Genomic DNA, 16556 nt, shown 5'->3' with positions numbered 1-16556 from the left:
AAATAAACGGTGGAATTTTGTTCTAGATATAATTATATTATTATGTTATATTCTGTTTACCTTATTAAACTTGTTTTATTAAATGAATTAAAAACATTTTTAATCGGCTTACGCCTCGGGTGACATTCTGCTCTCGGGTTGACAATATCAATATCAAAACAGTTTAGATGTGGCATTTAAAATTCATGTGCTAGGCTATCCCAAACAAACATATTTCCTCTAAATATAAGAAATACAAGAAGTCATAAATAAAAGAAGTCAAATTGTACAATATTTTTACAATCTATTTACAGAATTTACAACAAAACTGATTGCCTTCTGCTGTTGCTTTGCGCCATTTCATATTATGTTTTAATCTGCGCATGAACGATGAGATAAACAATCACAACTGTCAAACTGAATCCAATTCTCTTCTTCGACCCCTTTAATATATTTTGTTAGTTTTAAACAAATTAACGATCATCGCCTTTCTCATCCTACTCCCCTCCTCTCCCGCCTGTTCCACAAGTAAATATTCACCCTTTTTACTTGTACCTTGTCAATCACCAGCAGTTCCAACTTGGTTTAAACAATATTTATTTCGATATAATATTTACAATTAGTTTAGTTCTACAAATTTGAGCATACTCCAAATTAACAAAGACCAAATACGTAATGCATTGAAACAGAAAAACATGTAAATTATGCACAAAACAATAGTGTACACAGAATTGAGAAGAAAGCCTTGAGGCTTATACTATGTCTCTCTTCTGTTTCTTTCAGTTCCAACTTGCGTTCCTGGAGTGCCTGGTTGTGGTGAATCAGGTGTATCTCCAAAGTGTCAGGTACATCTAAAGAGGACACTTTTTCTGGCCTTGCTTCAGTATATCACTGTCTGATCTTAAATCGCGATGTTGCTTTCTTTTACGTTTATTTTTTTGCTTTGTTTGCGCCTTATCTGTACATTCTGTGGCTTTATCTAGTTCGTTTTGCTTATCTTACCTTTACCTTACCCAGCTGGTTTAGACACCTGGATCTGTTTTTTGTGTGACATTTATTCTCCACATTGAAACTTTCCAAAATTTATTTCCGATACTGATTGACTGACCATTAAGTGCTATTTTATGGTTTTTTTTTATACATGTATATTATTAAACAATGTGATTTCGGAGTATTATTGCTTTAGGAGCTAGAACAGTTTTCCTTGACTACGTTATAAAACTTTTCTCTTATTTCCTCCTGTTTAATAATTTCATTTCGTACTTGTTCACATACATTTTCCTCATATTTATTTAATTATTCATTACTTAACATTTTCAAACAAAGCTCTGTTGCAGCTTTTAAAAGATCAGTGAGTGAATCTGAAATGTTAGTCAGGGATCTATTTTTAGATGTTTGTCTGCGTTCAATATTAAGCAGCAAATCTGGTTAATTTGTTGTTGTTAGTACATATTTTTCATTTACCTTTAGTTCTGACAAAAGGTCAACACAAATCGCAGCATCTTTATATGCAGCAATATTTTTGGAATCAGTTTTATACCTATTTGACTGTTTTTCTGCAAGTACTTGTAATGCACCTTTGCAACACAATAACCACCAATGTACCTAATTCTAGCCATGGATGCATTTGTCACTGTGCGTTTAGATATAGGCCTGTTTGAAATAGTGAGCAAATCCACTTTTTTCAGTAAATATTTTAATTAAATTTGAAATATTAAAACAAATACGCAAATACAATATGCTCGTCAATCAATGCTGATTTGTCAAAGAATGAAAGGCAATTCAATTTAAATTCAACACTCGTTTGGTACAAGAACTTTGTGGATCTCTTTGTTTGCTGGCATTTTGTTGACCTGCACTGCTTCTTGCTGAGGTTCCAAGATGCTCTTTAATTTTAAGTATTTATTTTGCACAAACCTCTTAACATTACTTTTGTTTAAATCCTCTAAGATTTTATTTGTATTGAAGTGGTGTGTTGCCACAACATGCTGGCAATCCACAACATGCTGGCAATGAATATTTTCAAAAAATATTTTCAATGTTCAGGTCTTCTGGTAATTCAACATTATCGTTTTGATTTTGTAGTTCATCAATCTGTCGAATATCCTTGTCAAATTCATCGTTGTCAGTAGCATCATCATATTCAACATCATCTATAGCAACCATTTCTGGGACAGTGATCGTCAGTTTCTGAGGTTGACTTGACCTTAAAGAAAATAGACATGTAAGCCATGAAAAAGCATGTGTCTTTAAATATTGAAATGTTAAAATCATATGCCAATAAAGCTGTTTGACTCTGATTGTACAATATTTCTGGAGTTTCATTATTTCAAGCATATATAATAAAAAAATGAAAATAGTCATATTCCCTATCTAACTTATCAAAAATATAATAGTATAACAAAGTATCTGCCTATCCAAAATTGTTTACAGAGACAAACAGCTATTTTAAATCTGCACTCTCTCAGATTGACTGTTGTTAGGATTTGTTTTAATTTTTGTCTCGGAATCAGCTGATTTTTGCATCAATGCCTTCAATCTAGTAATATGAGATAACTCACAGTAGAACTGGGTCGGTATTCATGAAACATCTTAAATCATTTCTTAAGTGGAATCCTAAAATGATCATAGTCGAAGAACAGTACAAGCATCTTTTACAAAAATGTTTGTATAAAACTGTTGTCAAAGTTGTCAAAACTGTCAATCTGTGATGGTGCAGCTTTAAGGTTTATTTACTAGAAGTGTCGATCTGATCTCACTCTGATATAAAATGGGGATGTAACACTATTTAGTATAGGAAGTTCTCAATAATTGGTTCTGTCCTTTGCTAGAAATCCTACAACTAACAGATATTATGAAAGTTAAACAATAGCACTATAGATGCTGTACAATATTATGTTTGTCACTTTCATTGTTGTATCTGTCTGTCTGTCTGTCTATTTTTGTGTGTGTGTGTGTGTGTGTGTGTGTGCGTGTGTGCGTCTGTGTGTGTGCGAACGTGTGTGTGTGTGTTTGCGTGTCTGCCTGCCTGCATGCCTGTCTGTCTGCCTGTCTATCTGTATATTTTACAGGAATTATAAAATATTACATTATTCCTTTATAGGTTGTTATCCAGAGTGTCGGAAGATGAGTCTAAAAGTGTACAGGTCAATGCATTGTACAATGCATTTGATTTTGAGATGAAGAAATGTCGGGTTGAAATCACTTATAGTAAAAGACTATTCATTAAACGCATTCTGAAAATGTTCCCCAGTGCTAACAAAATAAGAAAAAAATCGAAATCAACAATCACAATATATGAAGGACAGCTGGATGAATCAGACTTAAGCAATATTACCCCAAGAGCAACACCGGAATTGAGAGGAAATCTACCCAATACAATCTTAAACATTGTTACAAATAAGAACAGTGTATAGTTCTCCATTGGAACAAATCAGTTCTGTGATGGAGATGAAATAATGAAGAAAGTAACATTGTTTTGTGATGGAATATGGTCACTTCATGTCAGTGGAACTGAAATAAACCTTGATTCCATATTTACTGGCAACAAATTTATTTCAACAAAAAAAGGCATTGAAATTGTTGTTAAAGCAGCATCTGTGGTTAGACTTTGTGAAGGAGTAAAGGTGACAATGTCAGTGATAATAAGTCGCGTTCATGAACTTAATAAATGGCACAATAAAAATAGTGAAAGTAGACGTCTGCATTCACTGGTGTGCAACAGAGTGGTTCCAATAATTTACATATCCCAGACTTGCAGGAAAAGTTTAAAAATGACTTTAATACTAAACCCACTCACAATCATAGATCAGAATAATAATGAAAAAACAATCAATAAGAAAACAGGTAACAAGAGAGGATATTCAAGCTTTAATTCCAAATGCAAAAGGTGAAAAGGTTGAGATGTTATTAAATCAAGCTGAATATGCTTCAAAGCACCCAAAGGGCAGAAGACGGAGCAAAAACATCATGATCTTTTGCTTACAATGGTTCTACAAAAGCCCAAAGATATATAAAAGTGTCAGGGAAAATGGATATTTTTAACTTCCATCTAGAAGTATTTTGATTCATTATAAAACAAAGGTTAAGCAGAGTGTTGGTTATGATGAAGATTTGTTACGGTGGATGTATGAAGAGGCGGTACGGAGATAATTATGCGAAGATGGATATATGGATGGTTTAATCATTGATGAAATGGCAATTCAAGCAGATATTAAAATCACAAAATCAGATATAGAGATGATATTGAGCTAGTAGGGCTGACTGATGTAGGAGAAACTTATCCCATAAGTTGAGAAGGGGGGAAATTAGACAACAATAGGGACACATGCGCTTCAGCTTGTTTTTTAGGGGTGGCAGGGTTTAGATTCCCTATAGCACACTTCATTTCAGATGGAGTACAAGCTCCTGAATTATATTCCTTGTTTTGGGAAGCTGTGTACAAATTACAATTGCATGGGTTTAAGACATTGTATACATGTTTAGACGGTACACAAAGTAACAGGCCTTTTATAAAAAATAATATTGGACAATGATGTGAAAGCCCATATATTTTTTCAAGTATGTTTTTTTATGATGGATTTTTCCCATGTTGCCAAAACAAATGCGGAAAAACACTATAAAAAGTGGAGTTTCTGAAAAAAGTACTCGGAATTAGTTCTCAACAGTGGAAATTTAGTCCAATGGCAAATGTTTGTTGGCTGCTATAAATGGGACAAGGTAAATGCCTTACAATTACACAGAAAACTGACAAATGAACATATGTTCCCTTCAAACCAGTCAAAAATGAGAAATCACTTAGCCGACGATTGATTCTTAGATTCTGAGATTTTAAATATTCCTGCAATATCAACACTATCTAGGAAAAAAGGTTATGTGTTAGATGGAGTTATTGAACTTCTAAAACAAACATCAAAATTAAATCGAATTTTCCGAGATATGAAGCCAAATAAAGCAGTAGATGACCAGACTGTCTGAACATTTAGAAATTGGGAAATGTTTTAATGACTGGGAAAAAATGCCAATATAATAATGAACAATACATGTCTCCGCTAAAACTCGTTCAAAAGCTATTTTGTCACATCAAGCACATGAAGATATTCAGTCATGTGTTGATAATTTCATTGAACTGTGCCAAATTCTGCTTACTCAATCAAATAAAGTATACATTACTCCAGGACTGATAAGTCGGATGTTGTTGAAAACGCCTTTAATCAACAACGTTCCACGTACAATGGTGTTCATACACATCCAAGTGCATTGCAATACAGACAATCACTCAACAGGTCAAAATATGGTCTATCAGAAGAGGAATGCAGGTTAAAATCGTAAGGCAGCTTGCCTTACAACTGTACGTTGAAGAGCGAGCCCAAAAAGCGATTCTTGCAAGAATTGAAATCGATGCCCAGACCCATCAAGGTCATACAAATGTAGCAACACTTCAGCCGCAATTGTATGGACACACTATCTTTATTGGTTACATAATTAAAAATTAAATGTAGACAACCCAGACAGGGCAAGAAAGACAGACCAAAAGAGAACCAGACACAAACAATCCGGACAGACATAGAGACAAAAGACAGGTATTAAGAAATACATGCCAAGGGCGGATCCAGGAATTGGAAGTTAAATGGGGCGTGACTTAGGGCTCAACCTTTTGACATTCAGCCCTCCCTCAGAACCTAAGTTTTAATGGTTTAAAATGTTGCCTGGGGGGGTTATCCCAAACTTTTCTGGTTTGAAGATACCTTTGAAGTTAACTTCGACCCTAAAAATATTTTTTTTATATGCCCCATAAGTAAGCATCGACATGTTTTGTTGTAGTACATTTAACATTTTAGCAAATGAAAATCAAATTTGGGTTTAGTTGAGTCGAGAAATGCATCTGTTAGATAAAAAAATGAGACTTCACAGAACTGCATATATAAGTGGACTGGGATGTAACATAATTTCATGCACATACTGTTATCAGGGTTCTTAATAGGTTTTACTTGAAAATAATCTATCAACTAAGGGTCCAAAAAGGCGCTTTCAATTTTATTTTTGCAAATTTTGGCCGGTGACCGATTCTTATTGAGAACCCTTTGTTATCATCACCATAACTACCTGTGCAGTGACATTCCTTGGGACTTGTGTATACTAATTGCATATGGCAAGTTTGAGTGGATACTTTTCTCTGACTGCTACATCCATTTTCTTCAGTTGGCTGAAAACTGAAAAAATATACAATGATATACTAAGTCACTTAAAATATTGTCTTTTAAATAAATAATTTTATTTTTCAACAGTTTTATCTTAAATAAGTCATCTGTAATGGTTCCTTTTGGTTGAACATTTTTTTTTAAAAATGTACAAATATTTAAAAACTTTTAAATATTGAAAAGAATGAAATTAAACAAACATACCTGTACATTTTACTTTTTTAATTGGAATTTCATTACCAGCAAATTTGACAACAGTGCCATCTTCAGTGATGCCAATTACATATCCTTGCAGGCCATTTGTAAGGCTGCGCATTAGTATCACTGGTACACCAATTTCCAGCCATAACACTTTTGGAACTGTCATTTTGTCCAGATACCGCTTCTCTCCAGTGTCATTTGCATGAACTCATACATTTAGCCGAGCTATTTAATTATGCTTTTCCTATTAAAATCATCTACCAATTCATTCGTGGAAAATAACATGGGTATAACGTTCGACACTTTTTCTGGAAATGGCCGATTCAAACTTCTGATAAAAGTTACAGTCTGAGGATTCACATTTATCATTGAACATTCTTTAGTGTTTAAGTAAACATGTTCTATCCAAATTATTGGTGAATAACGTTGGCACATGTTGAAATAAGTGCATTTTTACTCTGGACAAATCGGCGTTTAGAAATCAGTCAGACGTGTTCTCATTTGGCCATTTTGGAAGTATTTGAGGTGTAGCTGTTTTACATTTGAAGAGCGATGGTATTTGTGATGGTTATTATTATAGAGGGGTCCTCCCCACGAAAAGAGCTACTTTGTGTCAGGATTGTCCATCTTTTGACAAAGTTATGACGTTTTTAGCAAAGAGATGTGTATTTTCAGCACGCTTTCATGTCTACCTTTCTATAATAAACTTTGTCACAGATGGGAAATTGTCAGAAGTTGGATGTTATGTCATATTATGATGTTTAAATAATATCTAGATAATATTGAGATATTTGGAAAAAAATGGTTGTAGAGGGGGCTGGGTAGTAGAGGGGGTGCGGGTCAAAACAACGCACCGGACACCTGTGACCGCGTACATATAAACACACGCCACAAACAAAAAATAGATAATTGTTGGGATAAGCGTCTTAGTACGGTCAGTGAAGCACGAATTCAATGGAGGCATGAGTCTGTTGAGGGATTGAACAAGTTTAAACGGCCATAACCTCACACTTGGTCCGATATTTATAATATTTTTAAAACTAAAATAATAAACCTTATAAGGGCCAGTATCAACTTCAAAACAATGAATAATTAGTTAAGCAAAATAAATAAACTAAAGAAATTATTATAATTATATGTACTCAACAACCGGAAATAAACATCGCCTGCAAACGAATGAATCCAAGCCGAATCAACAATGCTAGCTCTTAAAGGGATATCTAAATCGTCATATTTGAAACAAGCTTAATAATGTCAATATGTATGCTGTAGATCATACATTTTTTTACATAATTAAAAAATAAACGCAACAATTATGTCGCTGTCTCAGCTGAGTATTTCGGTTTAAAAATAGCGCATAATGATTTCGAGGTTTAAACAAGAACAAAATGGTTTCAACGAACAGCTTAAAAGTCATGTGTTCGTTTAACCCACTAAACGCCAATAAACGTTAAGCAGCTCTCAGTTATTCTCTGCAGAGTTCAGTTTCCAACGAAACGATCCCCGATGTTGATATGTGGGCTTTGTGTCTACATTAGTTCGCAGCAGTATTCCGCTCCTTAGCAATATCCGTTCTTCCGGGAAGCCATGACGTGTGTATAGTTAAATGTGAAAGTCACGTGATGAGTACAGATAAAAATCGCGACGTTATTTTTAAACTTATGCAAGCCCAGTATGTTCTTGTAAAATGCAACAAAATCTGCTCGAAAGATGCATGTGTCGAAGGCGATTTAATACATCAGTAAGTAAAATTCAATGGGTTGTACACAACTCTTATCAATTTGAGGTCTTATACAATTCTCATTTTCTCTTGCTACGGTATCATCTTTTCTGTAGCCCCTTTAAAAGGTATGATAAAAGCATCCAAAGACATCAAACTGATAAAGCTTATCAGAGTCTTTGACTTAATGTGGTCTTAAAATGAATGTATCATTGTAGAACAACGCAATAAAAATGAATAAAGCAATAAAAAAATAATTAGATGCTGTCGAGGAACCTTCGTGATGTTATAATAAATTGGAACAAAAACTTTATTAATGAGGCATCATCGGCAACTGAAAACGGTTCTAAAGATAACCCTCAATCAGCAATAAAACCATCCACGTACTCCAACGCTAACCTCAATCGAAAACGGTAGTGAGAACAATATTTAAATTGGTAAAAAAATTTTTTAGGTAAAAGTCATTATTATCAAGTTGTGTTTGCTTCAGAGTAAGATAATATGAACACAACTTGGGTACCTCAATCAAAAATGGTGTACGTTTCATGTCAATTAATGTCGTCGAGAAAAAATACTTTTCCAAATACAAAACTTCATGTTTCATGTAAAATCAAATAGTTATTACCTCTATTCAAATATTTATTTAAAAGTCCATAAGGTCGATCAGTAAGTCTTACTGGAGGACGCATGCATAAAACTTGTCTGTGTACACATGCTTTAAGTGGACAAATGGGAGCACATCGATCTTGAAGTAAAGTTCGATGCTTTCAATTCTGTTGGTAGCCATCATGAACTGGAAACATATTTTATGACAATAGCATATCGTTTGGCGAAAAGTTCTCTACGCCAAACACGGTCAAACGCTTTAATTATGTCGATTATCACGAACTTCCTTTTCATGATCAAGCGTCTCACAAAATGCCCAGCAAAATGAAGGCATTGGTTCTCAGTTGAATCACGAGGTCTGAAACAATATTTATGTGAAAAACTACAGAAACAAGCTCAGTAGCAAAAAGTTTAAACATAAACCCGGTTTAATGGCACTGATAAACGCCAAAGACATAGAACACAAAAACAAAAAAATCACAAACAAGAAACATGAAGAACAGCACAAAACTCCAGAAACAGCAAGGTGCATAGTACATACTATATCTAAAAAAAACTAGGTATGTTTATCAAGGATTGTTAGGTACCGCCTTGAAACGGTCGGTAAAATGTAAATTTACTGGGGGGTTTTAACCAGTTTACGTGCACAAACCTCACTTTTATCCCAACAATCCTAGATAAAGAAAAAACGTATAAGGTAAATTTTATCAAAGTATGCATAAACCTGGACATCGGTCAGAATATTGTTGTTAAGAAGATGATTGAATCGGTGCTTACAAAATCTCTTTCAAAGACTTTGCAAAGATAATAAAATGGTTTAAGCCGATAGTTGCAATCTAAATTAGACCCGCTTTCTGTGAATTCTGTAAACTTCCGAGAGCGGTGAAGATATTTCCTAATAAAAATCTCATCATAAAAGATAAACAAAGAATTTCTCAATCATATTGTTTTGTCATTTATAATATGACAAAATATTTAAATTTAAAAGATTTAAAAGAGAGGATATTTGCCGAGTTCATCGACGTTTACTGTATAATATGAGACAGTAAAACGCTTTAAATAAATATGAAAATTAATAAAAAAAAGAAATGAAACTAAAAGGCCATATCAGCCGATTTTGGAAAACAGCGATTTTATATTAAGGAATTTGCAAGATTTACTTCTTCACAGTCATTTCTGATTTCAATATCGTACTTTTGTTGCGTATGTAAAGAGGACGATTGTTAAGTTAACCTTTGAGACTATTATTCATGAGTATAGAACGTCATGATTTTTAGAAAATAATTTACAATTTCTACTACGTACCAATCGAAAACCAAAATACCTGCAGAATCATAGTACGTGTTCCCTCCTGTTTCACGCTAGCTGCGATGAATACTCACTAAAAATTGTTTTCCTACAATAAGATTTTTTTTAATATACATTCACATGAGGCATGTGATCGCCATAACTCTTTTTGGATGCAGTGAAATGTAACAAAATGCATAACATGGATAATAAGGATGTTATCCATTATTTGTATTACGTTATATTTAAATAAATGAAATATTTATATAAAGTTACTGACACTGACAAAGACATATATGATGTCTAAAAATGATTGCGAGAAAGAAAAGCACAAAAGGGTTGCTCATGTTAAAGATCTACTTTGTAAACCTTGTTGTATGAAATTTACATATTTGTTAGCATTTTAAAACAAACATAAATTGATAGTTTTAAGCAAACATGGTGTTAAGACAAAGAAAATAGTGGATTGTTAAAATTGTACGATTATAATTTCTCCTTGTTATATTGGCATAAGAAGAATGAACATTTAGAAATATTATTTACGTCAGATCAAGCATGTATAAGTTTATAGAATTGTTAAACCTGAAAATAAGAGTACTGTTTAAATTGTCTAAACATATTTAAGAATCTGTAATTTCTAAGATTTCTACTTAATAATTGGTAATAAGTATATGTATGTTCATTCTCTTATTGTTCATGCATGAATATGCATTTTCTCTTGACAAATTAGTTATTTCTAGTTGTATTCAGCCTACATTGGTTGTGTTTAACCTGACTTGTTGAATTTACATTTGTAAATGTTTGATGTTGTTTGGTTATGTACTTCGTTGGTACACGTCTAATAAAATACTGTTCTGTTCTGATTTGTAAACGCAATCGCAGGTGCACGACTTTACATACTGACCAGCCTTTATATGAATGAAATATGTGTGTATGTGCAGCTAATTTAGAAATGCATCCGACATTACTAACTCAAAGGCCGTAACTTTTAAAAGAGAGTGTTAATTGTCACAAACATTTAGAGCTACATGGGACGGTTGCAATATTGAAAGAAACTCAGTAATTTCATCAACAATCTTGCAGCTTGTTGGACACTGTTGGATAACTGTGAGGTAACCCGAATGTAAGATTTATTGATATTTACGAGCTTAAGTAAAGTAAACTTTTATTTCATTTTTACTTCATTTTATCTCTCAAACCATACTACAAAATCACGGCATGGTTTGGGAGCTGTATTGACCCTGAAGGTTTCATTACAGCTTCTATTTGCTAACATTGAACTAGCATGATAATGCACTTGCCGCATAGCCGACTTCTTTTTAATGAGTTCATGATTTGAGACATGGCCGCCGTTGATAAAGATGTATGAACACACCAGGGACTGCAGATTTTTAAATATGTCAGAATGATAGGGATCGAAAGTACTGCTTAGCATGATAAAAAGGTTATTTAAATACATTTTTTTATCTTCAATATGTTAAAATTATTCTCAGTTAAAACACCAAACTACCGCTGTCAGAAATACCTGACGAAATAGTTGGCCCAAATCATCATCATCATCTTTATTAACAATATGTCTTTTTTCTTACCAACAAAGTTTCATACCAAGCAGTCGACAATAACACATCCGGTCTAGTACGGGGGTCTGTGGCTGCTGTACGGGCACTTCGTAACGGCGGTTATCCCAATGGTCAGCAGTCATACGGACACTGAGTGCATCAGTGTTGATATAATCTTGTACCTTTGCAGGGTAATTACAAGGCCAAGTCACACAGCATTTAGTCAAAACATTGACATATTTTGTATTTTACAGGGCCCTCTGTCATTTTTTTTTGTAAAAAAATCATTTAAATGACTGTAAAGCAAACAATAGTAAATATTTCACCTTTAAACGTATCAATACTAACACCAATAAAACATTACCTTCCTCATCCTCGTTACCATTACTATCGTCGTCATCTACGTCGTTGTCGTCCATAATCACTATCATTGAATCGCCCATTGTTATTTTGGTGAAATTCCTTAACATCTATAACGTGTCGATCCTCATTTCCACCACTTTCGTCGTCACCGTCGTTGTTGTCGTCCATAATCAATATCATTGAATCGCCCGTTCTTATTATGGTATAACGTGTCGACAAACTTCACTTATCTAAGAAACCGAATACCGCCATCAGCAATATGGCGTACACTTTACGTGTGAGGTGGAACTTACAACTAATAAAGTCAGCAAAAGACTTTTTTTCTGTCAACACGTGCCTCGGACTGTTCTTTCTCTTACATAAAAGTTTGACAGTTTTCGACCTTTCACCCTTAGGGTATGTTTCAGTTTAATAAAAAAACAACGTTTCGGTTTATTGAAATGTTTGGCCTGGAATTATAAAATAGCTATAGCGACTTTGTTTATTACATACTTATATTCTTTGACACGCTTTAACACTTCCAAACGTATATGTTTATCTGTAAATATTTATACAAGTGCACTTTGTATCTTAGAAATGTATCACATATTCGTATAAATCATTGTTTTACATATTCTCTTCCGTGATATTTTGCTTTCTTTATTTGTTACATATTCTCTTCCGTGATATTTTGCTTTCTTTATTTGTATAATTCTTGTACTTTTCTTTAAAATAATCTCGTACTTGTATGCATATTTAATTTCCTCATATGCTCATACTGTTTTCCGAATCTTGAGTCTTTAAAAACAAAACGTGAAACTTGAATATACGTTAATTAAATTGTTAAGGATTAAATATTTACCTCCACTGTTAATCGATCATCATTGTTTTATCGTTTATCAGTAAATGAAAAAAATATACAATACCTACAAGAGTCATCTTTGTGTGGCTTAAGTATACTTTTAAATTCGAAATTTCTGTGTACGTCCAAAATGCCACATATGTCCTGAATTAGTTTTGTATTTAATAAATTTTAGATGTAAACATCAGGTAAACTCCATTTTATAACCGAATAAGTACATTCTGCAATGCGTAGTGAAATCGCATGAAAACAGCTCGACTCACGTAGTCAAATACCTGAATGACCCGATTGCTATCAACAGGGTTGTTCTTATCTAGCTATGCCGCTCTAGTTCTAACCCACTGAAAATGAATTGGGGAGAGGTTGCTGACAGGTGTTTCGATTGTTTACTTTATTTTTTAGCTGTTTATTGACACTTGTAAAATTATAGATATGTTTAGGCGAGTCAGTAACAAAAGTTAAATTTTCACGAGTGGATTTGTATCGAATAACTTACTTCATTTGTAATAGATTTTTAAGTGTATATTTAACTTATATGTTGATTTAAATACTATCATTGATATTATTGACTTTGTAAAAAATAATTTTAGCTCATTATTAATGCTGTTGAAATTGGCACACACTTGGGTGATAAACACCGGGTTTAATTATCTAATATATTTTTATGTATATTTCACACCCGCAAAATGTTCATGATTGATTTGTACACATTCAATTTATGAAAATTGTTGATATATTGCAGGGTGGACAGTATCGGGGGTAATGGCCGTGTAGCGCATGAGGTCAAAAAGAAATGGACAGATATGAAGGTACTGAACAAAGTATTGTAACAGATGATGTGTGGTATTAAACATTATGTTTTCAACATATTGTAATATGTATAGCAGTTAGCTTGATATATTTTGGATTAAAAACATCAAGCTATTTTGGTTGCATTGGACTTGCAGAGTTTCTCTCTTACTGGAAATCAGACTGAAAAATTATCAATCTCCCAAAAGTATACATTGAAGTTAACAAGTCAACTAGTACAATTGTGTATAAATGCATTCCTTATTTATATATTCATATTTTTCAGATTATGTATCTTTAAAGTTAATTTTGCGTTATTTACTTGTTTTAAATATACTATCGAAAGTGTCAATGTTGCTCTGTAGAATATCCCCATGTGTAACTTCATTTGATTTCATATGATATTATAAACATTGACGCATGGGAAGAAATGGTTATTATAACCCTCAGCCACATACAAACAAATGAATCAATCTGATGCAACAGTGCTTGTTCTTGAAATATATGGATCCAATATAAATATATTGAAAGTGTACTGCTATACTGAAATGATTCTTACCATATGTTTTCTAATGATTTTTACAGATCAGCGAAATAAGAATTAAAATTTTCTTTGTTTCAAACATTGATATATCTGTTTGATATTTTTCTTTGCTTCAATATTTTATCCCAATCTTACCTCCATATCGAACAGGAATTGATTATATGGAATATAAATATATATTTATATGTAAGTCTACCATCTCTAGTTCATCACATTAATTTGGTTTTAGTTCACACAATTTAGAAATGATGAAGCCATGTGTATTTTGCGGTGACGTTTATTACCAAACATGATTATGCAAATGGACAGCCAGTTTTTTGTTTTATTTCCCTTGAGCAATGTTGTGATAAACACCTAGTTTTGTATGTATGCACTGTGCTGCTTGTGGAGTTTTGTGCTGTTCTTCCATGTTTCTTGTTTAAACTATTTTTAGTAATCAACTGTTGAATGTTGCCATATGCCAGGGCTCTTGCAAAGCAAATGCGACTACGGCTGCATCCAGTCCCAGTCTACAGCGCCGTTTGACATAATACCCAACATTACAGGGTACCAATAGTTGGTATTGGTTTCTGGTACTATGAGAAGGTTGTAATTGTTGTGATGCGGTTTACGCTTGAGACTTCGACGAAACCTTAATTTCTGACTCTACCTCACGGACCATAGTCTCTCGCAATGCAGTTCATTCCGACCTGAGGAAAATCATGAGTCTACGGGCAGTGACGAGAAGGGACGACCGAATAGCTTAGGTAGCTGGCTTGGTTATATGTTTGGGTCATGTCGCCAGCAGCGTTCTTCATGACACCATTCGTGGTATCCAATTCTGACCTTGGGACAGGGTCACCTCCAGAAAAGGGATGCATTTTCGATATTTCATAAGTTGGTGCAATACCCAAAGTGGCTGCTAGTGAATGCTCTGGATTAGTTAAATGCACCTGGTTGGGGTATGAGTGATGCTAAAGATTGGGGTTTGGTTTTGGGCTTGGTCCCTGGCCCCTGAAATGAAAATTGGACAAAGGGAAAATGAATATGTCTATCAAATCACTTCTAGCATCTGCTCTTCAGTTATTGTTCGAGTATCAGTAGTTGGTCTTTCATCCCGCCCTCGAAATGTTCAAATGCACACAAAAATTCTATGTGTCAAAATGATGTCAATGAATATTTACCTACACTTGGGATAATGATTTTTGAAGTGAAAATAGAGATGGTATATACAATAACAACAGAGGGAATAAATAAAACTGATTTATATAAACAATAATAGACATGTTATATTCTGAACTTAATTTGAAAATATGACTTATGCGTAATTTTAAACTAATTTATTTCCTTGAAATCATGCAAGAAGAATGATTTAAACACCTCAATTATATTTTAAACACTAAGCAGTTTCAATTCCAATTGCCAAAGTAAAAATGTTAAAGTTCATCACTGATATCATGGGAAATATTTTAGCTGGACGAGTCACTGAAAAGCTGATAAGATGACTGATACATCGGGTGTGAAAGAGATGCAAAATGCAAACCCAAAAATAAAGTAGCTTGAAATGTTGTAGTAAATTAAATTTTATTCAAACAAAAACAAATTTGTATGAGAGCTAATGCGAAGTTTAAGTGTTAAATGTAACTGAAAAAGAGTATTTCCAGGGACAAAAATGTATGAACCCTAGAATTAAAAAATGGACGCTGAACTGGAATTGAAATATTTAACGTTAGTGAAAACTATGAGGCGCATTTTTTTTTTTAAAAATGTACACGAATTAAATGTTGTAATGAATGGAACAAAACAACAAACGATGAAACACTGAATAACAACAGAACAATGACATGCACTTACTAAACAATGCGTATAGTATCACAAAAGAATGTTTAAAGGTGTGGGGAAGAAATTCAAAATTGGCCGAGCAATTGAAAAATAAAAAACAATAAAAAAAAACAAGGTTTAACAATGAAATAAGTTTTTTCAATGTCAAAATTATATGAATATGCAAAATTAAATATTCCTATCAATTCTGTATCATTATTTGTAAGCAAATGGCACAAAAACGCGATGCAGAATAATAAACAATGCATGAAATCAGGAACACTTTAAACACTCAAAATGTCAACAATATTGCAATACAAAACAAAAGAAACAGTGTCGTCGTTAAAAATAAATAATGAAATATGTCATTTGATATCAATATTTAATGCTAAAAGACGAAGAATCTCGCATGAACAATATAATCAATAAAACGAATCAAAACAATGCATAAACACGTTTCTAGACGCTACTGGGCAGTTGCCTAATTCCGGATCAATTTTGAAGTTTTCTTAAAATATTGTCATAATTACTGAACATAAGTGCATGAAATTTTAATAGAAAAATGCTGGGTACTATATCAACCAAAATGGAAAAAGAATGAAAGAAAAAACAATTTACTATAATATAATATTCAGTACGAAATAAGGGCATAAACGACGTCCAAAAA

At 33.3% G+C, this 16556-nt stretch overlaps 1 protein-coding gene across 1 annotated transcript in view; it reads right to left on the bottom strand.

The window, feature by feature from the left end:
- Positions 1 to 11839, bottom strand: part of LOC128235363 (uncharacterized) — a 30206-nt gene extending 18367 nt beyond the window's left edge. The window contains exon 1 of the mRNA XM_052950173.1: positions 11583 to 11839. The gene's annotated coding sequence lies outside the window, so the exon portion shown is untranslated. The remainder of the gene's footprint in view (positions 1 to 11582) is intronic.
- Positions 11840 to 16556: the final 4717 nt, after the last annotated feature.

Source organism: Mya arenaria, chromosome 5 (genome assembly GCF_026914265.1).
Source record: "Mya arenaria isolate MELC-2E11 chromosome 5, ASM2691426v1".
Classification (NCBI taxonomy): Eukaryota; Metazoa; Mollusca; class Bivalvia; order Myida; family Myidae; genus Mya; species Mya arenaria.
The sequence above is the reverse complement of the archived record's forward strand: the minus strand, read 5'-3'. Positions and strand labels throughout refer to the sequence as shown.